The 25,996-nt window shown below is 35.5% G+C and overlaps 1 long non-coding RNA gene and 1 other non-coding gene across 10 annotated transcripts; one reads left to right on the top strand and one right to left on the bottom strand.

Moving 5' to 3' along the window:
• Positions 1–10,305: 10,305 nt before the first annotated feature.
• LOC121212867 (small nucleolar RNA R71) lies at positions 10,306–10,412 on the top strand. The gene has a single exon (XR_005908239.1). It is a non-coding gene; the product is annotated as a small nucleolar RNA R71 (small nucleolar RNA).
• Positions 10,413–10,625: 213 nt separating this feature from the next.
• Positions 10,626–21,296, bottom strand: LOC107893684 (uncharacterized). Of its 9 annotated transcripts, XR_005908137.1 has the most exons (6): positions 21,050–21,267; positions 20,423–20,789; positions 19,979–20,340; positions 19,763–19,855; positions 19,063–19,136; positions 12,363–12,377 (listed from the first exon to the last, which is right to left on the bottom strand). It is a non-coding gene; the product is annotated as an uncharacterized lncRNA (long non-coding RNA). The 9 variants fall into 9 exon arrangements; XR_005908132.1 differs by lacking the exons at positions 12,363–12,377; positions 19,063–19,136 and adding an exon at positions 10,626–10,991; XR_001682926.2 differs by lacking the exon at positions 19,063–19,136 and having other exon boundaries at positions 11,827–12,377; positions 19,753–19,855.
• Between the last annotated feature and the right edge of the window lie 4,700 nt (positions 21,297–25,996).

The raw sequence follows: 25,996 nt of genomic DNA, 5'->3' as shown, positions 1-25,996 counted from the left end.
ACATTTCATAATCCAATTGGAAATCATTCCATAGAATTTCATATACATAATATATCAATTCAACTTGGTACTCAATTACCTAATTAATATCATGCATAATCCATTCATATGCCAAATACATATCCAAACATCATTTGTACATTTTCATTCCATCAATTCCTTGCCTAAAAGATTCCATAATTACACACTTATACACAACTAAAACATGGTACCAAAAATAAGCCAAATCAAATGGCTTAACTCATTCACAAAACATACCAAAATCATGATATCAAGCAACATAACTAACATCTTTTAAATTAGCCTATACATTCCATATTTACAATATCCACAAGTTCAAAAGTACCAATCAGAAATTGGATAGTGTGATGTGCAACTCCGACTTGTCCGAAATGAGAGAGCTAAAAAGCCTCTATAAAACATAGAAAAAGGAACAGAATAAGCTTTATAGCTTAGTAACCGGTATAATTTAGAATTAAACTTACCATTTATACATAATCAAGGCAAATAACTAAAATAAACTCCATACAATTTCCAAATGCCTATCACAAGAATTCATCCATAGTTTAGACATATTAATACATGTAATCATCCATTTTCACAATTCAATAATCAATATAACTAGTATTCAACATTTCATTCTTAATCATAAAACCAATAATCCATTCGATAATAATTCCCATCCGTATAAACAGAATTTATGCCCGTTGAACCTATTAGAACTTCAAAGGGTACTCGAGTGATAAACATCAATAATCCGTTGATTCATTATCATTTATGCTCTTTCGAGCCATGATCGGTAAACTCATCTTGAGCTGATGAACGGTAAGCTCTATTGAGCTGAAATGGTAAGCTCTATCGAGCTGAAGAGTAAGCTCATACGAGTTAAAATAGCAAGCTCCAATGTGCTAAAAATAGTAAGCTCTTATGAGCTAATATATTGGTAAGCTAATACAAGTTGTGGTGAGTTCGCAACAAATGCAGGAGCTCGACCAAAACGGTAACCCTAGTGACATGTCACTCGTATCTTATGAATTCATACAGTTCAACCGGGCTTGGTAACCAATAGATTATATTGATAAGGCATTCATATCTCAAGTATATCAATTATACACATTCATTTCAATAATTACAAGTATATAAAAGTTTGATTCTAATTATACAAACTTACCTCGTATCTTCGGATAAAACTATCGGCTATTCGTCCACTTTTCGTTTGCCCCGATCTAGTTCTGGTATTTGCTTATCTTGATCTATATAATATCAAATTAACTCATTCAAACTTTCATTCAATTCAATTTAGCCTAAAACATTCATTTTGGCTAAATTACAATTTTACCCCTAGACTTTTAACTACTTTGTAATTTAGTCCTTAACACATAAAAAAGCAAAACTACACAATTAGGCGATAACCCATAGTAGCGAATCTACTATATAATACTAGCTGCCCATATCTCATTATTTCACACTTTTAACCACATAATTTTACATTTTCTCAATTTAATCCTTATTTGACATTTTTGTTAAAAATCACTTTACAAAACATGTAAAACTATCATCAAGCTTCCATAATCTATCATTAAAAATCAATTTACTCAAGTATTCAACAATGGTAACATGTTAAATCCTCAATCATTTAAAAATCTAAGGTACGGGCTACCTAGAATACTAAGCAATGATCTCAAAAACGTAAAAATCATTAAAAACCGAGTCAAAATGACTTACCAATCAAGCTACCATAAGGTCGAACCCTAAAATAATTTCTGTGGCTTCGTCTTCCTTGAAATTTCAGCTAACCAAGATGAATATGGAGCCTTTATTTGTTTTTATTTTATTTATCTTATAATAATAACTGTTTTACCTATTTACCCTTAATAATAAACATAAAAATCATACAATTTAAGTCCATTATAGTCCACTTATGTTATTAGTGGTATAATTTCAAACCAAGTACTCATAAATTTTAATTCTATAGCTATTTAATACATTTAAACAATAGAACTCAACTTTTACGCGTTATGCAATTTAGTCCTTTTTACCGAATTAAGCATTTAAACGGTAAAATTTCTTTACGAAACTTTCACATAATAATTCTATCATGCTGTAAAATTTAATAAAATAATAAAATAAATATTTTGAGCTCAAATTTGTGGTACTGAAACTACTGTTTTGATTTGACCCAAAAATGGGCTATTACACGTGGTATTTCTGATTTTGTATCTAGATGTTTGACATGTCAACAAGTTAAAGCTAAACATTAGGTACCTTTAGGACTGTTATAGCTAATAATGATACCAGAGTGGAAATAGGATAGAGTTACTATGGATTTTGTATCAGGGTTACACTGACCTACGAAAAAGAAAGTTGCCATTTGGGTTATCGTTAATCGTTTGACGAATTCTACACATTTTATTCTAGTACGTATGGATTTCTCACTTGACAGATTAATTTAGTTATATGTTTTGAAGATTGTCAGACTACACGAAGTTCCAGTCTCCATTATTTCAGATAGAGATTCGCGGTTTATATCATGATGCGAAAAAAGTTATAGGAAGCTCTGGGTACACGATTGCATTTTAGCACCTCATTTCACCCTTAGACTGATGGTCAGTCCAAGCGTGTGATCTAGATTCTTGAATATATGCTTCGGTGTTGTGTTTTAGAGTTCGAAGGCAATTTGGAGAAATATTTTCCATTAGTCGAATTCACATATACTAATAGTTTTCAGTCAAGCATAAAGATGGCACCGTATGATTCTCTGTATGGTCGCAAATGCCGAACTCCATTAAATTGGATTGAGCTTAGTGAGAAAAAGATATATGATGTTGATTTAATTCGCAAGAATGAGGAAAAAGTGAAAGTAATCCGAGATAGCTTAAAAGCAACTTCAGATCGTCAAAAATCTTATGTAGATATTAAACGTAAAGATATAGAGTTTCAAGTTGGTGACAAAGTATTTTTGAAAGTTTCGCCCTGATCGCGTGATTTCGTGATAGGTTTTAAATATTTATAATTAATTGTTCTTGAAACTAACTGTTATCACGATGTAGGCAAGTGTACCTATCGAATAGTAGTATAGTTTTAGCAAGACAGATTGTCAAACCCAAAGGAACTAAAAGTACTAGTAATGATTGTCTTTTATTATCTAGCCTAAGATTAAAGAGGTTTTGTTTTAATTAACTAATTATCTAAACTAAGAACTCACAGAGAAGAGAATTGGGGAATTGATTTTGGGAAAAATCAATTGACTTAAGACAATACCTAAGGACAAATCCACCTAAACTTTACTTGTTATTCTGGCTCTGAATCGGACGATTTATTCATTCAACTTGTTCTGTAGAGATCCCTAAGTTATGTTATTATCCCTATTCAAGACTAATAACATCTAATCCCTAGATTGAATAACCAAGACTTTTTCTCTAATTAACACTCTAGGGTTGCATTAACTTGACCTATGGATCCCCTTATTAAGTTTCACCCTAATCCGGCAAAATCTTGTCACCCTATTTCTAGGCGCGCAATCAACTCCACTTAATTATGACGAATGTACTCTTAGACAGAGTCTATTTCTCCTCTGAATAGGAGCATGTCTTGAATCAGTATCCTGGATATCAAAACAAGAATTAAGAACACATAATTAAGAAAAAGTTAAATATTTATCATACGATTCAGAAAATAATAACAAGATTTGTCTTAGGATTCAGTCCCCTTAGGTATTTAGGGAATTTAGTTCATAACTAAATAAGAAAACATCTCAGAAAAATAAAGAATACAAAACATAAAGAAAACCCAAAACTCCTGAAGGGGAATTGAGGAGAGATCTTCAGTTTTGATGATGAATCCAGCTTCTGAGATGAATCAATCGACTTCCTTGGAGTAATTCCTTACTCCCTATTCTCTGTCTCCTTTTCCCTCCTCCTCTAAGGTGTATTTATAGGCTTTAGAATGCCTAAAAACCCTCAAAATTAGCCTTTTTCGAATTGGACTCAACTTGGGCTCCGTAGAGACACGCCCAGGTAATACGCCCGTGTAACACACCTGTGTTTGATTACTTCAGGCCGTGTTTGAGCTTGCCAAATTGACACGCCATGTGGTCTACCCGTGTGAGGAGGTCCAGGCTGTGTTGATTTCGTACTTTGGCCCATTTTCTCTGTTTTTGGCCTGTTTCTCGTTCCTTTCGCTCTCCTATGCTCTCCTAAGTATAAAGCATGAAATTAAAGCACTAGGAGCATCGAATTCACCAATTATAATGAGAAATCATCCATAAAATGCATTAAACATGGGGTAAAAATATGTATAATTTACAGTTTATCAAATACCCCCACACTTAAGCATTTGCTTGTCCTCAAGCAAAATTCTCAACTCATAATCAAAATAAATTCTTCTCAACTTATAATTTCTATCAATAATATATCAAATTAATCAATAGGTAATCATACATTGAGAATTGAACTAAAAGAACATAAAGCTCCAAACATTCCAAGTTGAGTATTTAATCATGCAAACATAGGTGTCTCTCCACATCTAAGTAATTACCTTTGATTCAGAATATCACAGAGTTTCATATCCTCGATAAAGATTCACTTAAGTCACTCGAGGTGTTTAAGGACAATAAATGAAGCAGTCAATATTCAATAATGAAAAGTCATTACCATAGGCTTGCATGAAAATCAAATCTCCACCACTATAATTTAAGATGATACATCAATCAAAAGGTATTTGGAGGGTTGAAATGAGGCTTGGTTAGGGGGTGTGGTCACAAGCTGAAAGAAAGGGTTAGAATCAAGATTAAATTGAAGGATTGCCTAACTAGAAAAAGAGTTAATCTTCATTTGCGTACAATAGAGCTTCTCTCAAAATATGAAATTACAGATATGCATACATAGTTTTTTTTTAAGAACAAGTTAAATAATATAGACAACTATTAAGAACAAAACATAGCTAAGCAATCCATTCAACTCAAATCTCGACAAAAAAAGGGATTAATTTAGGGGATTTCAACAATAATGGGTTAAAGGTTAATATTAAGGGTAATACAAGAAATGACTTGTTAGGCTCAAGGGGGTTTACTAGGGATTAATTGTGAAGGTAGACTTTTCATGGCATGAGTGGGTTAATCCTAAGTGCCTTAATTATTTTGACATATCAAACCAAATGGTGTGGTCTCGACATGCATAATCAAGCAAGTTCTAGAATAACAGTTCAATATTGACGTACTCAAAGCAATAATAAAAGTAAGAATGAAAGAATTAATAGATGCTCCAAAGGATCAAAAATCTCACAAAAATTATGGCTTTTTGATGTTGAGACTTGTGAATTCCAATTCAAAGTAATACCTAGGCTTTGGGAAATAACCTAAGATTTTGAATTCTTAAAAATCAACTCATCATGCTTGATTCTCTAATGTCTTAAAGTTTAAACAATAAATGCATAAATTGCTTATGTTTTAATTCAAGATATATTAATCAAAATCATAAATCAATCAAAATTTATCCAAAATATGATATGAGAGCTTTTTAAGAGAACAAGGCAGTCATTCAAGGATTTTTCTGATAATAAATAAATACCCCCCACACTTAAGATGTACATTGCCCTCAATGTACAAAAATGGATATTGAAGTGTAAAAATAAGATAGGGAGAGAAGTGAAACTTTCTGTATGATAAATTTCTCGAACTAGAGTTTTGGAGAGGAATTGGTTCGAGAGTGGAGGGGGATACTTTGGTGGTCGTAGAGGTTCATTAGGCCATAAGTCCTGCGCCAAAAGGATATTATCTCTAATGGTAACTATGGTCGTGGGTGAACAGGACATGGCAGTCGTGGAAAACCTTTTCCGGTGGAGTTGTAGTTCTTATGCGATGATGAGCTTAAGAGCTCAATATAACTGTGATAAAATCAGGAACTTTTTAAGGGATATTAGGAAGAATAATTACTCATAAAGAAAAACCGAAATTGATAATTAAAAATAAAATTCTAAAATCTGCTAAAAATAAATAAAAATAAAAAGTAGTTTTAATAAAAATTAAAAGCATAAAATAATAAATAAATGTTTCTAAACATCTTCATCGCTAGATGGTTCACGAGGTGGGACTGGCGATGAGATGTGGAGGTGCTAACAAATCTGCTGTAGAGTAGCATTAATGTTGTCAAATCATTGAAAACACTGCTGCTCGAATTGGGTGAGGTGCTCTAAGATGTCAGCATATGAATCCGCCGCATGAACTGGATGAGAGGATGGTGGTGGCTGAGTCGGTGGGTCCTCGTGCTGCGGGGGGACATCATCAGGAATGTCCTTGTAGGCCTCCTTCTCGGTAGATTGAGCGAGACGATACTGGGGAGGGTAGGTTTCTCGGTGTCTATTGATCATCCCCATGCTAAGTATGCTCGAGATGCCTTGTGGAGACATTAGGCCGATGAGGGTGAGGGATGATTCTTGGGCCGGGGTGTTGAGGAGCCCAAAATGTCACGTCAGTTAGTAACGTAAGGGCCAATAGAGATGACCCTCTTCCGATGCCACTCCGTGTGGTGTTGAATCGTAAGGGTGATGAAATAGGCAAGGTCGACGACGTGCCCTTGCGACATGCACCATAAGAAGTAGACGTCGTGGGCGTTGACGACGCTAGTGCTCTCTCGCCTCCCTATAATCGTGTGAGCTAAAATAACGTGTAAGTACCTTAGGGATGGTGGAAGGACTGATGCCTTGGACCGGCTAGGACTGTATGAGGCCGTGCTAGGGGCCAAAGTGTGCCAACACTTCGAGGGAGAGAAATGTATGTGGCGACTGAGAGCATGTAGTTCATTCTCCTCCCTGAACTCCTCCGTATATAAGCCTAGTGCAGCACCAAACTCTGGGACGCTTAGCTGGAGGATTAATCTGCCTAGGTGAAATTGAACCGTGCCGGGATCATCGTACCTTGTCATTATGGTTTGAAGATGGAACGTTGAGCATAGTTCCATCGTGAGCTCAAGGTATGCCGGCTCGATAATCCCGAAGAACAGCTCCCAAGGGTCGGTGGTAAGAAGAGCCCAAATCGTGTCAGCCAACTGGACTTCTTCGATAGCAGCCCAGTCGATGCAACGGCCCACTGCTAAAGGTCGGGCCCGTAGTATTTGAAATAGTTCTCCTTGGGGCCCGTTGGGGAATTGGAGGAAAGGGTGACGAATTTCTGCGGTAGGACCTCAAGAAGATGACGCTCCCTTCCTTTTCTTTGAAGTGGGGACAGCGGATTTCTTTCCTCGTGAAGACGACATCGTATACTTATAATTTGTAAAGAAGAATAATAGTAAATACATGAATTTGGAAAGCCATGAATTTAAACTACTAATTTCAGCCAAAATATGAACCAAACTCAACCAAAAAAATTCTTTTTGATAGCATAATTTCGTGACATTGTAAGGGCATGAGGATGAGCAAAATAATGGCATGTGAATGACAAAGGAATGAAGCTTGCTTAACAACCTACATTAACATAAAATGCATGATAAATAATCTAATAATATAGGAGATAATGAACAAAATGAACATAGTATGATAAAAATAACAATTATTTTAAAAATAAGCATTAAAAATAAGTAGAATAGAGGTGAAAAGAGTGAAGAAACGCTAAGGGTGAGAGATTGGGCATCAAAAATGGAGTGAGAAGTGGCGTACGGGTGTAGCAAGGAGGCCATGTGGACTTACAGCGGCTAGGGTTAGGGTTTTTGAATGGAGGAGACAATGAATAGTGCAGCCTATTTATAGATTTTGGGACACACAGCCATGGGACATGCCAGTGTGCCCCAATTTCAGCCCGTGTGTTTCGCGTTTTTCCTATTTTGGCTCGTGTGAAATTTGACACACGCCCGTGTGCCTCAAGCGTGTTGGTGAACACGACCATGTTGCATAGCCGTGTCTAGCTTCATTCGCTTCTCCCACGCCCGTGTATGCAAGCCCCACGCCCGTGTTAATTTAATAGGTTCGACCATGGGTGTTAGACACGGGCGTGTCTCACGCCCGTGCCAGTTTCTCAGTTTCAAGCACGGGTCTTCCACACGGGCGTGTCGCATGCCCGTGTTGTTTTGGCAGGCTTGACCACGGTCATATTGCACGGACGTGGCATTTAATCGTAGCCCGTGTTGGGGAAACCTTTTGCCCTGTTTTCACATGGCCTTATGCACGCCCGTGTGCTTGGCCGTGTCTCTGCGGAAATACCTGTATTCAAGATTTCTATTAGTAAAGTTAGGATTTAAATACCAAAATTGAAAGAAATTACTATTGTTAGTGCTTGGTTTACCTCCCGAGAAGCACTTATTTATAGTCTAAGCTCAACTTACCTCTCCGTTGAATAATCATGGTGGTTTGAGGAGTTTATACTCTCCATTCCTGCTATCAATCTCATCAAAATAGGGTTTTAATCTGGTGTTGTTTACCTTAAAAGTGCCGAACTTAGGATGACTCACCTCTACCGTACCGAATGGAAAAATACTAAGTACCGTAAGAGGGATTTCGTTATTCAGTATTGTAGTGACAATATGGGGATCTGCGGCATCTAATAAGACCTTATCACCAACCTTAAGTTGGTTTGGAGAGGTATCGGGCTTGTTTTGGCGTAGTTTCAGTTTTTCGAGTGTTCTTGGTTTGTGCGTCCGCCATTCATCGAGTTCCTCAATTTGTAGTCTTCAATCTTCATGAACAGGTCCTCTACTATTACTTGAGAACGACTCGTGTGCTTCCTTCAGACTCATTTTTTGTAAAGTAGGTTGCACCATACAATTAGTTTTAGTAGGATAGTTTAAATAATTACCTTCAATCTCTGATGTGTTGCCAGAATTGCGAGCTTGAAGGGTGATTGTTTTGTCTCCCACCCGGAGTGTGAGTTCACTTATGCCAATATCAATGATGGTTTTAGCAGTTGCTAAAAAGGGCTTTCCTAGGATTAAGGGAGTGTTGCTATCCTCTTCTATGTCTAGAACAATAAAGTCAACAGGAAATATAAATTTATCGATTTTGACTAGCACATCTTCAATAATACCTCTAAGGAATCTTATAGTTTTATCTGCTAATTGAATGCTCATCCTAGTCTGTTTGGGTTTCTTGAGACCTAGTTGCTTAAACATTTTGTAAGGCATGACGTTGATACTATCCCCTAGATCAGGCAATGCATAATTAACGTCTAAACTACCAATTAAGCAAGGAATCGTAAAACTCCCTGGATCTTTTAATTTGTTGGGTAGTTTATTTTGGAGAATGGTCGAGCAAACTGCGTTCAACTCCACATGCGACGCCTCGTCCAACTTTCACTTATTTGCTAAAAGCTCCTTTAAAAATTTCATTGCGTTTGGCATCTGCGATAGAGCTTCAATAAACGGTAAGTTAATATGTAATTCTTTTAAGAGTTTAAGGAATTTACCAAAATTTTCATTTGAGCAGTCTTTCCTTGTCGCGTTGGGGTATGGCACACGAGGTTTATATTCGACAGTTACTGGTTTGTTTGTACTTTGATCTACCTCACCTTGACCTTTGCTCACCACAGTTTCTTGCCTCGGTTCTGGTTCAGGCTCAACGACTCCTTCGTCATCTTGAATATTAATTGCGTTGAGTTGTTCCCCTGGGTTAGGTTCGGTATTACTTGGCAAACTACCCTGTGGTCGTTCGGAGATTAGTTTGGAAAGCTAGCCTATTTGAGTTTTGAGCCCTTGGGTCTACACTTGTTGATTCTTAAGTGGTGCCTCGGTGTTCTGAAAATGGGTTTTTGACACTGATATGAACTTTGAGAGCATCTTTTCAAGATTTGGCTTCTTGTCCTGTTGGTAGGGTGGTTGTTGGTAGCCCAGAGGATGTTGTGGTCTTTGATTTCCTTGGCCTCCCTACGAAAAATTGGGATGGTTCTTCCAACTTGCATTATAAGTGTTACTATATGGATTGTTTTGTGGTCGAGGATTATTACCCATGTAGTTTAATTGCTCGTTATCCATGCTGTGGCCATAAGGTTGGTATTCTGAATGGTTTGTTCCGCCGCTACTTGCTTCGCACTGCATTACTGGGTGAACCTGTGAAGAATTAAGAAAACCATCAATCTTTTTATTTAAGAGTTCCACCTGATTAGAGAGCATGGTGACCGAATTGACGTTAGAAACGCCAGCTGTTTTCATTGGCTTTGTCCTCATGACTTGCCACTGATAGTTATTCAGTGACATGTCCTCAATAAACTCATAGGCATCTTCCGATGTTTTATTATTAATGGTTCCGCCCGCTGCTGCATCAACCATTTTCTGAGTCGAAGGATTTAGACCATTGTGAAATGTTTGTACTTGGAGCCAAAGCTGTAACCCATGGTGAGGGCACCTTCTCAAAAGGTCCCTATATCTCTCCCATGCATCGTAGAGTGTTTCTAAATCCATCTGCACAAAAGAAGAGATAGCATTACGTAATTTAGCCGTTTTAGCCGGCGAAAAATATTTTAGTAAAAAAATTTTGGTCATTTGTTCTCAAGTAGTAATTGACCCTCGTGGTAACGAGTTCAACCACTGTTTAGCTTTGTTCTTCAATGAAAAGGGAAACGACCGAATACGTATGGCATCATCAGAAACGCCACTGATTTTAAATGTATCGCAAAATTCTAGAAAGTTTGCTAAATGGGATCTTCATCCTGTAAACCATCAAACTGAACAAATTGTTGTATCATCTTAATAGTGTTAGGTTTTAATTCAAAATTATTTGCAGCTACAGCAGGTCTAACTATGCTAGATTCAGTTCCTGTTAAAGAAGGTTTAGCATAATCATACATAGTACGTGGAGTAGGATTTTGATTAACCGCAATTGCAAGAGGTAGTTGATTGCCTTGGTTTTCAGCCATCTCTTCGGTTGGGGTTGAGTATCGTCTTCTTGCTCGTCCTCTGTGTATCTTAAGCTTCGCTTTTATTTCTCTTTGGTTTCTACGAACTGTGCGATCCATTTCTTCGTTAAAAAGTAGTGGCCCTGACGAGTTTCTTCTAGTCATAAACTATGAAAACCTGCCAAGAGAAAGAAAGAGTAGGTTAATAAATAATAATAATAAAATTAAATTAAATTGCAAGAAAAATAAATAGCTAAAGTAATAAAAATTGAGCGTTCCTAATATTTCAGTCAATGGCTAAAGTAATAAAAATTGAGCGTTCCTAATATTTCAGTTCCCCAGCAACGACGCCAAAAACTGGATTGCGTGATTTCGTGATAGGTTTTAAATATTTATAATTAGTCGTTCTTGAAACTAACTATTATCGCGATGTAGGCAAGTGTACCTATCGAATAGTAGTATAGTTTTAGCAAGACCTGATTGTCGAACCCAAAGGAACTAAAAGTACTAGTAACGGCTGTCTTTTTATTATCTAGCCTAAGAATAAAGAGGTTTTGTTTTAATTAACTAATTATCTAAAGTAAGAACTCACAGAGAAAAGAATTGGGGAATTGCTTTTGGGAAAAATCGATTGACTTAAGACAATACCTAAGGACAAATCCACCTAGACTTTACTTGTTATTCTGGCTCCAAATCGGACGATTTATTCATTCAACTTGTTCCGTAGAAATCCCTAAGTTATGTTATTATCTCTATTCAAGACTAATAACGTCTAATCCCTAGATTGAATAACCGAGACTTTTATTTAATTAACACTCTAGGGTTGCATTAACTTGATCTATGGATCCCCTTATTTGGTTTCACCCTGATCCGACAAAATCTTGTCACCCTATTTCTAGGCGTGCAATCAACTCCGCTTAATTATGACAAATGTACTCTTAGACAGGGTCTATTACTTCTCTGAATAAGAGCATGTCTTGAATCAGTATCCTAGGATATCAAAACAAGAATTAAGAACACATAATTAAGAACAAGTTAAATATTACGATTCAGAAAATAATAACAAGATTCGTCTTAGGTTTCATTCCCCTTAGGTATTTAGGGAATTTAGTTCATTGCTAAATAAGAAAACATCTCAGAAAAATAAAGAATACAAAACATAAAGAAAACCCAAAACTCCTGAAGGGGAATTGAGGAGAGATCTTTAGTCTTGATGATGAATCCGGCTTCTGAGATGACTCAATCGGCTTCCTTGGAGTAATTCCTTACTCCCTATTCTCTGCCTCCTTTTTCCTCCTCCTCTAAGGTGTATTTATAGGCTTTGGAATGCCTAAAAACCCTTAAAATTGGCCTTTTTCTGAATTGGACTCAACTTGGGCTTGGTAGAGACATGCCCGTGTAACACGCCTGTGTTCGATTACTTCAGGCTATGTTCGAGCTGCCAAATTAACACAGCCGTGTGGTCTGCCTGTGTGAGGAGGTCCAGGCCGTGTTGATTTCGTACTTTGGCCCATTTTCTCCGTTTTTGGCCTGTTTCTCATTCCTTTCGCTCTCCTATGCTCTCCTAAGTATAAAACATGAAATTAAAGCATTGAAGCATCAAATTCACCAATTCTAATGAGAAATCATCCATAAAATGCATTAGACATGGGGTAAAAATATGTATAATTTACGGTTTATCACACCCTGGAAGAAAGTTCTTCAGTTTCATCGTAAAGGAAAGCTAAGTTCGTGATTTATCGGGCCCTATGAGATTACTGAGAGAATCGGACGTGTTGCATGTTGATTAGCTTTACTGTCAGAACTAGAAAAGATTCACAATGACTTTCATGTGTCTATGTTACGACAGTACCGATCTGACCCTTCACATGTTATCTCTCCGACAGATGTCGAGATACAACCTAACATGACATACAGTGAATAACTGATTAGAATTCTAGCACGAGGGGTGAAAGAATTGAGAAATAAAAATGTAGTTTTAGTAAAAGTTCTTTGGTAGCGGCATGGAATAGAAGAAACTACCTGGGAACCTGAGGAAATTATGAGAAAGCAATATCCGTACCTCTTTATTGGTAAGATTTTTGAAGACGAAATTTCCTTTAGGACGAGAGTTGTAACAACCCGTTTTCAGTGAAATCGAAACAATGGTTTCGGGACCACAAATTCTAAGTCAAAAAATTTATATTATTATTATTTTATGTTCTACTGTATGATAGATATACAGTGTAAAAATTTTGTTAAGAAATTTTACCGTTTACATACCTAATTTGATGAAAAGGACTAAATTGTATTAAGTGCAATAGTTGAGTTCTAATAGCTAAAAGTATTAAATAGTTATAGAATATTAAATTGGAGGTCCTTATATTATAAATAGACCATTAAAATTCTTAGTGGATAAGTATGAATAGTCATCATTGGAAATTAGTGATTTAAGTTAAAATAAATAAAATAAAATAATCTATTATCATCATCATCCACCAAAAAAAAAAGAAAGAAAGAATCCTAGCCATGGAAGCTTGAAATGTTATTTGCTCAATTAGGTATGTATTCTTGTCCCGTTTTTAATGATTTTTATGTTTCCGAGATCGTAATAGCTTAATCTAGCTAGCTCGGAGATTAATTTGCAAAACTGTTAAAGTATTAGACCTTTGCCATTTATGAGTATGCTTGAATTTTGAAGCTTTATGATAGAAACTAAAAGGTTGTTGTTAAATAAATAACTTTTGTAAAGAGAATTTTGATGAGATTATCAATTAGGGATTAAATTGAAAAAGATGATTAATTTATGGTAAAATTGTAAAGTTGTGAATTATGTGGGCTACTATTAATATGTATAAAAATTGGCTAGGCTTGAGTAAGGATTAAATTGCATGAAAGCCATTTTCCGAGCCTAGGGACTAAATTTTAATAAATTAAAAGTATAGGGAAAATAGTAATTTTTCCAAAAATGTGTATTGGACTAAATAGAATATGAATTATATTAAATTGAGTTAAATTCATTTGTATAAATCTGGCTAGACCTAGTACGGAGTTAGATCGAGGCAAAGAAAAATATCAGATTAGTCACCTTTGTATCTACATAAACTCGTCGAGGTAATTTCGTGTAAATAAATTGTACATTAATATTGTTAAATTGGATTATTGTTTGTGAATTGTACAATTGCCACTAATAAACACTATTTGTATATTCGGCGATTTTCAAGTCCCGTTTGAACCTTATGAAATTCATAGGATACAGATGACATGTCATTAGGGTTATTGATTTGGTTGGGCTCCTGCATGTGTTACGAACACACCACTGCTCTTCTGAGCTTCCCGATACTCAGCTCACATAAGCTTCCCGTTATTCAGCTCGCATGAGCTTCCTGCTATTTAGCTTGGAAGAGCTTACTGTTTATAGCTTGTATGAGAATACATGAATATTCATTAACGAATTACAGTTCAGTACACCTCGTTTGTACTACCCGTGTATCCAATGATATTTTAAATGGTTCAACGGGAACAGTTCTGTTATGAAATCATATGAGTTTGATATGAACTATTATTGGCATATACATGAAATATGGTTATTTGATGAACTCAACCATGTGCATTGGATTTTATATGTAATTTTCATGGCTAATATGTTGATGATCATGTGTTTAGGATTTTGGCCAAATTGATTGAGTTATGGTATGTTTACTTACCTATTTTGTGGAAATATGGTAAGTTAAATTCTATATTATACGAACTTACTAAGTTTAAATGCTTACTCTGTGTTTTTTTCAATGTTTTATAGTATCTCGAAAGCTCATTCGGGTTGAAAGCTAGTTGGAGCTATTTCACACTATCCATCAACTCTTTTGGTACTTTCAATAAATTAATTCCAGTTATAATGGCATGTATAGGTTATTTTGGCCAAATGTTGGAATATAGATGTTTTGTTGAGACTAGCCATTTGAATGGCCTGTGTTTGTATATTTTGATGTGTATATAAGTGGCTTTATCATATTTATTATGGGTTTGATATGGTAGAATGAAAGAAAGTAAAATGTAGTTCGAATATGCATACATGTATTTGGTCATTTAGGTAAATTTAGATACTTGTTGACATGTTTTTTTTAAGTTGTCAATTCAGGTGCCTAAGGGCATATTGGTTGTATGTTGTGATATTTCATGTTTAAGACTTGATTTTGGATTCATTTGAATGCCTTGTTATGACTTGTTGATGTGCAAAAATGTTGAGTTAGGTTGATGTCATATTGAGTAAGAAATGTGATTTGAAAAATGACCTATTTTTGTCCACACGGGCATGTGTCTTAGTCGTGTGGGACACATGGATAGGTGACATGGTCGTGTGTGTCCTATATCTTTTTAGTTACGCAAGTCAGTATGCTCACATGGCCTAACACACGGGCGTGTGGCTTGGCCATATGACCCAAGTTAGAGAGTTATACGGGCGTGGACACGGGCTGGGACACAGCCATGTGTCCCTATTTCGAAAGTCCACAAGGCCTAAGACACAGGCATGTCTCTTGGCCGTGTGACCCCTGCAGCTTTGAAATATTTTAATGTTTTTTGAAAAATTCTTCGAGCATCCGATTTAGTTCGAACTTGTTTCTAATGCATTTTTTGGGCGTCGAGGGCACATATAACGGACAATATGTTCGATTTCGATTGGTTTATGACATGAATATTATATGACGTAAAATGTTTGACATTTCTATCTATTTGTTTTGTAAACTTCAATAATGCTCCATAACCCTGTTTCGACGATGGATACGGGTTAGGGGTGTTATAGTATCACACTTATGACAAGGTCATTGGATGAGCATTAAGTAGATTTCGTAATAGTATGTAACAACGGAGAGCTCATTCACGATTGAAATGACTTTGTGACTAAATTAGTTTATAATTATTAGGCGAAAAACTAAAACTTAATTATAAATTATTTGAATAGGTCTGCTACCCTAGCATGTCTTTGTCTACTCTCTCTGGTAGGAATTAGGTTTTTCTTGTCTTTTTGCAAAATTCTGTTTTGTTTCTTTGACAGCGACTTAGTGAAAAATTTTCCTTTGATTTTTTAATAAATTTGGAATTCTCGTTTATGCATTGATCTCACTTATAGAGTCAAAATTTTTCGGTTTATTAATTAATGAGGAGGAAGATGAGATTCTATAAGTTCAAGTCGAGTCAAACTCAGAGAGGGAGGTGGAAATGTTTTGTTTAGTGGGGTGTTTTCTCACAGCCAGTATTATTCACTTCCCAGGAATGAAAAGCACAATTGCTAATCTATGGCATCCTGTTAGGGGTGTTCAAATACGAGATCTAGGAGAAAAAAGGTACTTATTTCAATTTTTTCATATTTTGGATATAGAAAGGGTTTTAAAAGGTTCACCTCGGACTTTTAATAATCATTTATTAGTGTTATACAAGCTTCAGTGGGGAGAAGACCCATTAAGAGTTCCTTTAATTTTTACACCCTTTTGGGTTCAGATTCATGACATCCCAATTGGTTTCTTTTCTGAAAATCTGGCAGTGCAGCTGGGTAATTTTATTATAAAATTTATTGAGTATGATGGCTCTAATTTAGGAAAAGAAAATTGTAATTATATGAGGATAAGAGTCCAGATTGATATTCAATGACCTTTGAAGAAGAAGAAACATCTTATGTTTTATGAAACTTGTTTATATGTTCGATTTAAATATGAAAGGTTGTCTCTTTTCTGTTTTTGTTGTGGTCAATTGGGTCATAGTGACTCTTTTTACGAACTAAAAATGGCAGTGGGAGTGGAATGTGCAAAATTGGGGTGGGATCTATCTTTGCGTGCTCAATCTCAGAGAGCTATAGCCATGAATAGTGTTTGGTTACTAGAGGAAGGAGAAGATGTATGGGATGCAAACCGTGGGAAATGTCATGTTTTAGGGAATAATTTGGAGGTTCGTGGATAAAATATGGAAAATAGGAGTAATATAGATCTAGTATTGGGTATTAGTTTGGAGGGAGGAAGGTCGAACTCATGTCAAGAGGAAATGTGAATGTGGAACTTTTCCATACTACCATGGAACACGATCTAGAAGACGAAGTGCTAATTGGAGAGGAAGGAAAAAAGAGGTCTAGATGGGAGATTGAAAATTCTACAATCAGGGAAGAGATTAACACAGTAGAGGGAAGGAATAAGAGAATGGTGGAAACAAATAATTTATTATTGGTGGATACCAAGAGGCAAGACGACTGAGCGCAATGAAAATCTTGAGTTGGAATGTCTGTGGTTTGGGGAACCCACAGATAGTTCGAAGACTTTGGCATATGCTGAAGTTACATAATCCCCAAATGGTCTTCTTTGTGGAGAAAAAAATTAATAGAAGTCATATGGAAAGAGTTAAGAGTTAGAAGAAGATGTTGTTTTGTTAATGGTATTGATGTAGAAGCAATGGGTTCTAGAGGAGGTTTATGTTTGGCGTGGAACGGGGACACAAAGTCTTGCTCCAAAGTTTTTCGAAAAGGCATATTGACATGGTCATAAAGGAAATAGATGAAGGTAATAAGTGGAGATTTACTGTTTTTTACAGTTCTCCTTATCAATACGATAAGGATGAAGCGTGGAATCTTTTACGACAATTACATACTGATAGAGATATGCCATGGATGGTATGTGGGGACTTCAATGAAATTCTCTATGGATTTGAAAAAGAGGATGGTTTAATTCGTGAGGAGGGTAGAATAGAAGCTTTTCGAAAAGTGTTGGAAGATTGTAATTTAGTGGATGTGGGGTTTTGTGGGAACTAGTTCACGTAGGAAAGAGGAAATCTTCCAAAGACAAATATTCAGAAACGTCTTGATAAGGGTGTGGCCACCGATGGATGGTTGTCTCTATTTCCAGAGTCTCAAATTCAACACTTACCTTATTCTTTTTCTGATCATTGTCCACTACTACTTACTGCAAAGTGGGAAGAAAATGGTCGCTTTAATAGAAGTTTTAAATTTGAAGCATGGTGGGTCATGGAAGAAACATTTTTTGGAGAGGTTAGGAACATTTGGGAAAAGTCAACAGGTGATTTTTTGAACAAGCTGGAAAGTGTCAAAAAAGAGTTACAAGAATGGGCCGATAAAATTCGTTACAGCAGGAAAGTAAAGAAGAAGCTGTTAACCTCTAAATTAATAAAATTACTAGAAGATGATTGAAGTGATGAAAATCTTGTAGAGCTCATTGACACAAAGGTAGAACTTATTTTGAGATTGAAAAAGATAAACGTTATTGGGAATAGAGGGCGCGAGTTAATTGGCTCAAATTAGGCGATAGAAATACTATTTTTTTCATAAACAAGCGACACAGAGACGGAAGATGAACTTTATTCATAAATTACAATCTGATGAGGGCAGGGAGACGAATAAAGTCGAAGAAATGGAAGAGGTTGCTAGAACGTATTTCTAAAATCTGTTTTTAGCTAGAAGAAGAGGGAATTATAATCATATTTTATCAGGTATTGATCGATGCATTTTTCATGAAGATAATTCTAAAATTAAGGCGAGATATACAAAAGATAAGATATGGGAGGCACTGAAAGAAATGGGTCCAACAAAAGCACCTGGAGAGGATGGACTTCGACGCTCTTTTATCAAAAGTGTTGGTCAATTATTGGAGAAGATATTACATCATTCTGCCTTAATCTTCTAAATGAAGGTATGAATCTAAATGTAATAAATAAGACTAATATTGTGTTAATTCCAAAAATTTCAAATCCTTTGAGTATTACTCAATTCAGACCCATCAGTTTGTGCAATGTGCTATATAAATTGATGGCCAAAGTCATCGCCAATTGGCTCCGATCAGTTATGGACAAATGTATCGATTTAGCATAGAGTGCATTTGTGCCTAGGAGACTGTTTTATGATAATGTTTTATTAGCTTATGAACTATTTCATACTTTAAAGCAAAAAAGGGTGGGGAAGAAAGGGTTTATAGCAGTGAAATTAGATATGAGTAAAGCATACGACAGGGTTGAGTGGAAGTTTGTAAGAGTGATGAAGAAAATGGGTTTTGATTCAGATTGGGTGGATTCGTTAATGAAATGCGTAATGATAGTATCGTACTCCATGGTTTTTAATGGTTTTACTGGTCAATACTTTTCCCCTTCTAAAGGTTTTAGACAGGGTGATCCTTTATGCCCTTTTTTGTTTCTATTTTGTGGGGAAGGATTATCTAGCCTTATGAGGTTAGCAATGAAAAAAAAGATTAATAGAGGGGTCAAAGCGAGCAAAAGTGTACCACAAATTTCACATTTGTTATTTGCAGATGACTGTATTTTGTTCGGAGAGCCCACTGAAAGAGGAGCAGTTTATCTGAAACAGATTCTACATGAGTATGAGAAATGTTCTGGTCAGAGTGTTAATTATACTAAATCGACTATTTTCTTCAGTTCTAATACACAAGAGGGAGAGAAAAGAATTGTTACTAGGGTGCTTGGAGTATGCAACTCAAATAACCCAAAAAGATATTTGGGTTTACCTAATTTAGTGGGTAGAAAGAAGAAAACGTCTTTTCAAAGCCTAAAGGATAGATTACTGCAATGAATTGATAATTGGAGTATAAAGCATCTTTCACAAGGAGGAAAGGAGGTTTTTATTAAGGCAGTTCTCCAATCCATTCCAACCTACTCAATGGCGTGTTTTTTACTTCCAAAAACCATTTGTACCGAATTAGAGGGTATAATAGAAAAAATTTGGTGGAAAAAAAATCGAGGTAAAAAAGGCATTCATTGGTGCGCTTGGAAGGATATGTGTGCGTGAAAAGATGAATGAGGTCTTGGCTTTCGAAAACTTGATAAATTTAATGTTGCATTACTAGCTAAACAGGGTTGGCATCTGATTAATTATCCTTGTTCCTTGTTAGCTCGAGTTTAAAAAGTGAAATACTATCTGTCCTCAAACTTTTTAAAAGCTCAATTAGGAAACTCACCTTCACTTACCTAGAAGAGTGTGTGGGCAACTAAAGGACTTTTGGAGAAATGATTGTGATTGAGGGTCGGGAAGGGGGATCGCATTTCTGTCTGGTTTGACATCTGAATACCGAATGTTGAGGAAGATAGGTTGCAGAATCACAGAAGCAATGTTAATATTGAGTTTGTTTCATATTTGATTGATGAAGCGAGTAGATCATGGAAAACAGAGTTATTGGTCAATACCTTTCAAGCAGAGATTGTTAAAAAAATCATGCATATCCTATTGGCAAGGGCTGTGCACGACGATTTCCAAGTATGGGGAGGGGAACCATCTGGTAATTTCTCCGTTAGAAGTGCCTACAAACTATTACAATGGGCTACACTGGTTCCTAGTAATAATAATTTACAGGCCAAGATTAAAACTTTTTACAGAAAACTATGGAACCTACATGTTCCTTCAAAACTAAAAATTACAGTCTGGAAAATTTCCTGGAACTACATCCCTACTTTTGCTAATATTAAGATAAAACGAGTTGCTGTTGAGACTCAATGCCCCAGGTGTCATTGGAATGAAGAAGACAGTATTTAGATTTTTCGGCAATGTCCTACAACGGAGGAAGTATGGAGAAATTTACAATTTTCTTGGGTGCTTAATTGTAACAATCAAGAAATTTGGGAATGGCTTACATGGGCTTTCAACGGGGGACAAGCGAACAGTGTCGTCTTTTCTGCTGTGGATTATGGATCATCTAGACAAGTAGAAACAAGCTCCTTTATGAAAATAGAAACACAACAAGCTCAGATATTTCCAATCACATTAATAGTTATGTTTCGGAGTTAAAAGGTTTAGATGAGAAAATACTTAGCTTTGATTCTGATAGAGATCTCAAACATGATGAACAAAGAACGCGTCCAACCATCTATTTTGATATGGCTTTCAACCAAAAGTTTTTCAGATCAGCTTCGGGTTTGATTGTACGTGCGATGGATGGGGAAATCTTGGCTTCTAAATTGATACTTCACTCTGACGTTGCATCATCGTTTGTGGCAGAGGCTATTGTAGGATTAGATGCAATAAGATTAGGTAGTTCTATGGGTTTTAATGCATGCATGATTCTGGGTGATTCTAAAACAGTTATCAAGAAATGCCAAAGTACAGATTATGATAGATCAGTTATTGGAGCACTAATTAGAGATATCCAAATCTTAAACATACATTTTCAAAACTTGGGGTTTCTTTTCATCCCAAAATCAGAAAATCTCTTTGCTCACTTTATCGCTAGAGAAGCATTGAAAGACAATGAAAATCATTACCTGGAGGGAGGCGTCTCAAGCTGGGTTCAAGGAGAAGTGGAGAGGGTAAAGTCGAGAGCTCCAGATTAAAGAATAAGAAACGACTTTTTCTGAAAACTTGTGGTAGAAGATAAAATATTTGAGGAGATTTGATCACTCTGTTATTTCAAACAGTTGTGACAGTTCGGATGATAGGACAAGACATTAAGAGGGCAGCTATTGATGTCGACTGGCATTAAAAGGAGTAGGTTTCCAATTTTTTCAGTTTATTTTCTTTATGGGCAGTTTTGCTTTGCTTTATTTAGGTTTTTAGCTTATTGGACCTACTTTGTTTGGACCCAAGTCCAAGTTGCAGGAGATCATTTGTTCCTTTTACAGTTCTTATTATTTAAATAAAAGCAGTTGACTTAGTCAAAAAAATTATAAATTATTTGAGCTCTGATTACATATGTCTAATCAGTCTCTCCGTTAGCTCGTTGAAACCAAAAATGAATTGCATTTAGAATAAGATGAACATAAATGGATAGAAATGATAAAGTTAGAGAAATGAGTTACATTCCCAAATGAATGTGTTTTCTCCTGAAGTATAAAAATGACTTGATAATTAATTTAAGTTTTTAAATTATCATTTAATTAAATAATTAAAGTTCGAACATAAAATAAAATTAATTAGTCATTGTGAATCCATTAAATATGAAATTTAAATATATTTTCTCATAGATTTTTTACGGTAAAGTTGTCATGACTTTTAACGGTATTAGAATTGGTTTGAGAAATATGTTTAATTGGAATAAATTAATTTATAAATAATATTTATTTTGGGAAATGGAAAAACATGTATTGGGTTGGATTCAATTATAAAATGTTGGGTTAAAAATTTAGGAAGTACATATAATTAGACCTATTACACGGGAGACTCAAACATCCCTAGTGTATTTAACTAGAGAGTGTTGCACCCTTCTTCTAGTTAAACCAAATGACTAGTTTTTCTATTAAATAAGTTGTAATGACCTGATTTTAAATGATATTAAAAAATGCAGTTTAAGAACCCTCTTTGGTCACTAAAATTTAACTTTTTACAAAATGTTCACTAATGTTATTGATTTGTAACGTTTTGGTCACTCAGTCATTAGCTATTGTTAATGGTATAAAGTGAATTGACATACCATGTTAAAAATATCAATTCAAACAAAAAATTTTAGTCAAGTTGCACATCTAATCCCTAAACTTATTTTTTTTATCTTTTTGAGCAATTTAATAGATAAAATAAAAAATATTTAAAATTCAAAATATATAAACTAAAATTTTAAAAATCTCAATTTAAAGCCTTCAACCGACAAAGATGAACCTAGAAAATGAACATGTTTTTGACGATCTTTGCCATCATCTTAGCTCATTTCCCTCATTTATGAATCCCGATTTATAACCTTCAACCTTCGTCATATACTCCTAAAGTTATACCACCTTAAACCTTCCACCATCGTTTCCACACTACCTTCTACAGCCACCATGAACTTCAACAATCGTCGGTCATCACCATTTCTCCTCTCTGTCAACCAATTACCAAAATCAACACCTAAACTAATTAAATAAAACGTTTCTGATAGACCCTCGATATTGAGCCAGAAAAAAAGAGAAGAGAATTAGGGGGAGAGAAATTAGATAGAACGAGAGAATAGATGAAGAGAAAATAAATCCATAATAATCCAAATCTACCTTAGCTATGTACAGGCCTTGGTTTTAAAGGGAAAAGAGAAACAAACAAAATAGCGGTTCTTAGAGTTGGTTATTACAACTGCTGACTCATAAAAAATGCTCCATTTGATTAAACTCCTAAGTGCTCTATTTCATTTACAGCCAAAACGCACCATTTTCTTCTATTTAACTTTTTGGCTCATAACAATTACTCCTCCCCTAAAAACATCCTTGTCTTCAAGGATCAAACTAATGAAACTTGGTTCTGATTTGCTCAAAGGGTTCCTATGTAGCATCTTCTGGGAATGTGTTGACCCACTCTATCAGCACCTCAGTCACAGTTTGATTTCCTTTGCGTTTTATGAGACGATCTAAGATTTTAGCTGGTTGCATGACCCATGCCCTATTCGCATCTACCACAGGCAACACATTTTGCACATGGGTTGCTCCTACATGTTTTTTAAGTTATGAAACATGAAAATTGGGGTGCACTTTGGAACCAGAAGGAAGAAGTAACCTAAAAGAAACTTTCGCAACTCGAGCTATTACTAAAAAATGACTGAAATACTTAGGTGAGAGCTTCTGATTCCACCTCCTCTTGACTGAATGCTACCTATATAGTTGTAATCTTAGGTAGACTAGATCTCCTTCCCCAAACTGTCTTTCGTTTCTATGTTTCTCAGCCTGTTGTTTCATCCTATCTTGAGCCTTCTTCAAATGAAATTATATTATCTTCCTAGCAGCTTCCTTTTGCTATAAAGTCTTGTCCACCATAACTACTGAAGAAGCTCCTAATAGGTATGGCACATGATGTGGGGGTGGTTTTCTATATAGTGCTCTATATGGGGTGGTTCGAATGGCCGAGTGCTGAGTGGAGTTGTACCACTATTTTTCCAAATAAAGCTAGTCCCCGAGCCTTTCTCTAGATATGCACCTCAGATATCCCTCTAAGCACCTATTTAACACCTTTGTTTGCCTATCTGTTTTAGGTGGTAAGCAGTAGAAAGGTGCAACTTAGTCCCTACCCTTTTGAAAAAATCTTGCCAAAAATTGCTGACAAATATTCTATCTCTATAGGAAATTATGGAATCAGGAAGACCATACAGCTTGACAAAATGATTCAAATACTTTTAGGCTACAGTTATGGCTGTATAGGGGTGGGATAGAGCTATAAAATGTCCAAATTTAGTGAGTCAGTCAACCACTATTAGGATCACAGATTTCCCGTTCGATTTGGGAAGCCCCTCTATAAAATCCATGCTAACAGAGGACCAAACCCTTTTTGGTATTGGTAGTGGTTGTAGCAGCCTTGCTTTTGGTATAGTTTCATATATGCACTTTTGGCATGTGGGTCATTCTCTCACTTATGTCTTAACATTATTGGACATCCCCTTCTAATATAAAAGAGAGGCCATTCGATTTTTAGAAGCAACAACTCCAGAATGACCTCCAATAGCACTGGAATGAAAGTGTTGAAATATGGTTCTCCTAGTTTCCTCATCATTTCCAATCAATATCTTCCTTTTTCTCCTTAAGAACTTCCCATCCCATGTATACTTAGGGTGTGAGGAAGCTTGGCTTTGGACATCTTTGTGCAATTTGTGTAGTTTAAGGTCAGATGTGTAAAGATTTTGAACCTTATTTAACAGCTCAAAGACCACACAACTCCAGTCATTTGCTAAACCTGGCCAACCATGGTAGATTTAACCCTTGAGAGTGCATCAAATGCATCATTGCTTGATCCCTTTCTATAGATAATTTCATAGTCATATCCTAAAATTTTTACTACCCATTTTTTTGAAAAGGGGTGATAGCTTGCTGATCGGTCAAGAACTTCAAAATTTGATGATCTGTTCTGATTTTAAAGTGTCTCCCCACTAGGTAAGCATGCCATTTTCAGACTGCCAATAACATAGCCAACATTTCTATTTCATAGATTGATAAAGCCTTATGTCTTATCCCCACCCCTTCACTGAAGAAAGTTATGGGCTTGTCTTGTTGTTGAAGCACAACACCTACCTCGTATCCTGAAGTACCTGCATCTGTAACACCCCTAGTCCGTATCCGTCGCTGGAATTAAGACTATGAGGTATTACTGTTCAACAGTTCAATTCCAAACATTTACATAAATATATACATTCATTCAAGTCGAATTCATTTATAATGGAAAATAAAATAAACTTACGTTACAAAACAAGTATTGACACATATCTTGCATAAACATTGCAGCAACTAAACTCAACGTATTGCTTACAACATCAAAATATTTACGTGCATGATATTATCTAACATTCACATGGTCAGACGTACTTCAAATATTAATCATGTGGTTATTCACATCGTAACTAATTTACATACACATTTAAAATTTACTAAGCCATAAAGCATATATAAACCACCTCTTATACGACTTAAAAAAAAAGGCAAAAATTAACTTGCATGCTTTATTCTTTAATACAAGTGAATCAATAATTTGGCTTCTTAACTATTAATCTTTAAGGCTATTCGCATTTTAACATAAGAGCAAATCCTTAGAATTCATGTCAAATCATGCAACCTTATTATAAAGTTTGATAAATATTCTCGAATAAACGTTTAATATATTACACCATGGCCGAATAGACTAACATATACATATACAAAATATGCAATCAACCTTAAGGTGGTGGTCACCTTTAGCATTAAACACATTATAACACAATTGACCATTTATTCACAAGACACATACAATATTCATCACTTGACAAACGAATCAATTAACTTGTAAACACTTATCTAATATTTCCTTTCTAATTCTCATGTCTATCATCGCTAAACCGAGAGAAACATATAACAATTAATATATATAAATTGTAAGCAACCTGCACATTTAAATAAAATCAACCATTCATATATTTACATATATACGAGTAAAATTTATAATATAATCACTTTATGCCCTAATAAAGTATAAATAAATCTTTTTTTTAACTAAATCAAGGTGACCGAATATTTCGTACACACGTATAATATAAACACATATCTAAACACAATTTTATTCAACCTTTAACACATAATATATTTATCAAAAGGCTTAGACAATAATTCAATCCCACACCGAATTCAACCTAAAATATAAAGCCATTATCATCACATAGAATACTTACCACAACCAAACCATGATCAAGCAATATAACAAATGTCGAGCCAAAATCATAGATAACAAAACTAAGCACATATGAAACCAAAACCAAACACAAGTAACAAGCCATTTTCGCATGGCCCTAGTTACAT

This window comes from Gossypium hirsutum, chromosome A13 (assembly GCF_007990345.1).
Source record: "Gossypium hirsutum isolate 1008001.06 chromosome A13, Gossypium_hirsutum_v2.1, whole genome shotgun sequence".
NCBI lineage: Eukaryota > Viridiplantae > Streptophyta > Magnoliopsida > Malvales > Malvaceae > Gossypium > Gossypium hirsutum.
The sequence above is the reverse complement of the archived record's forward strand: the minus strand, read 5'-3'. Positions and strand labels throughout refer to the sequence as shown.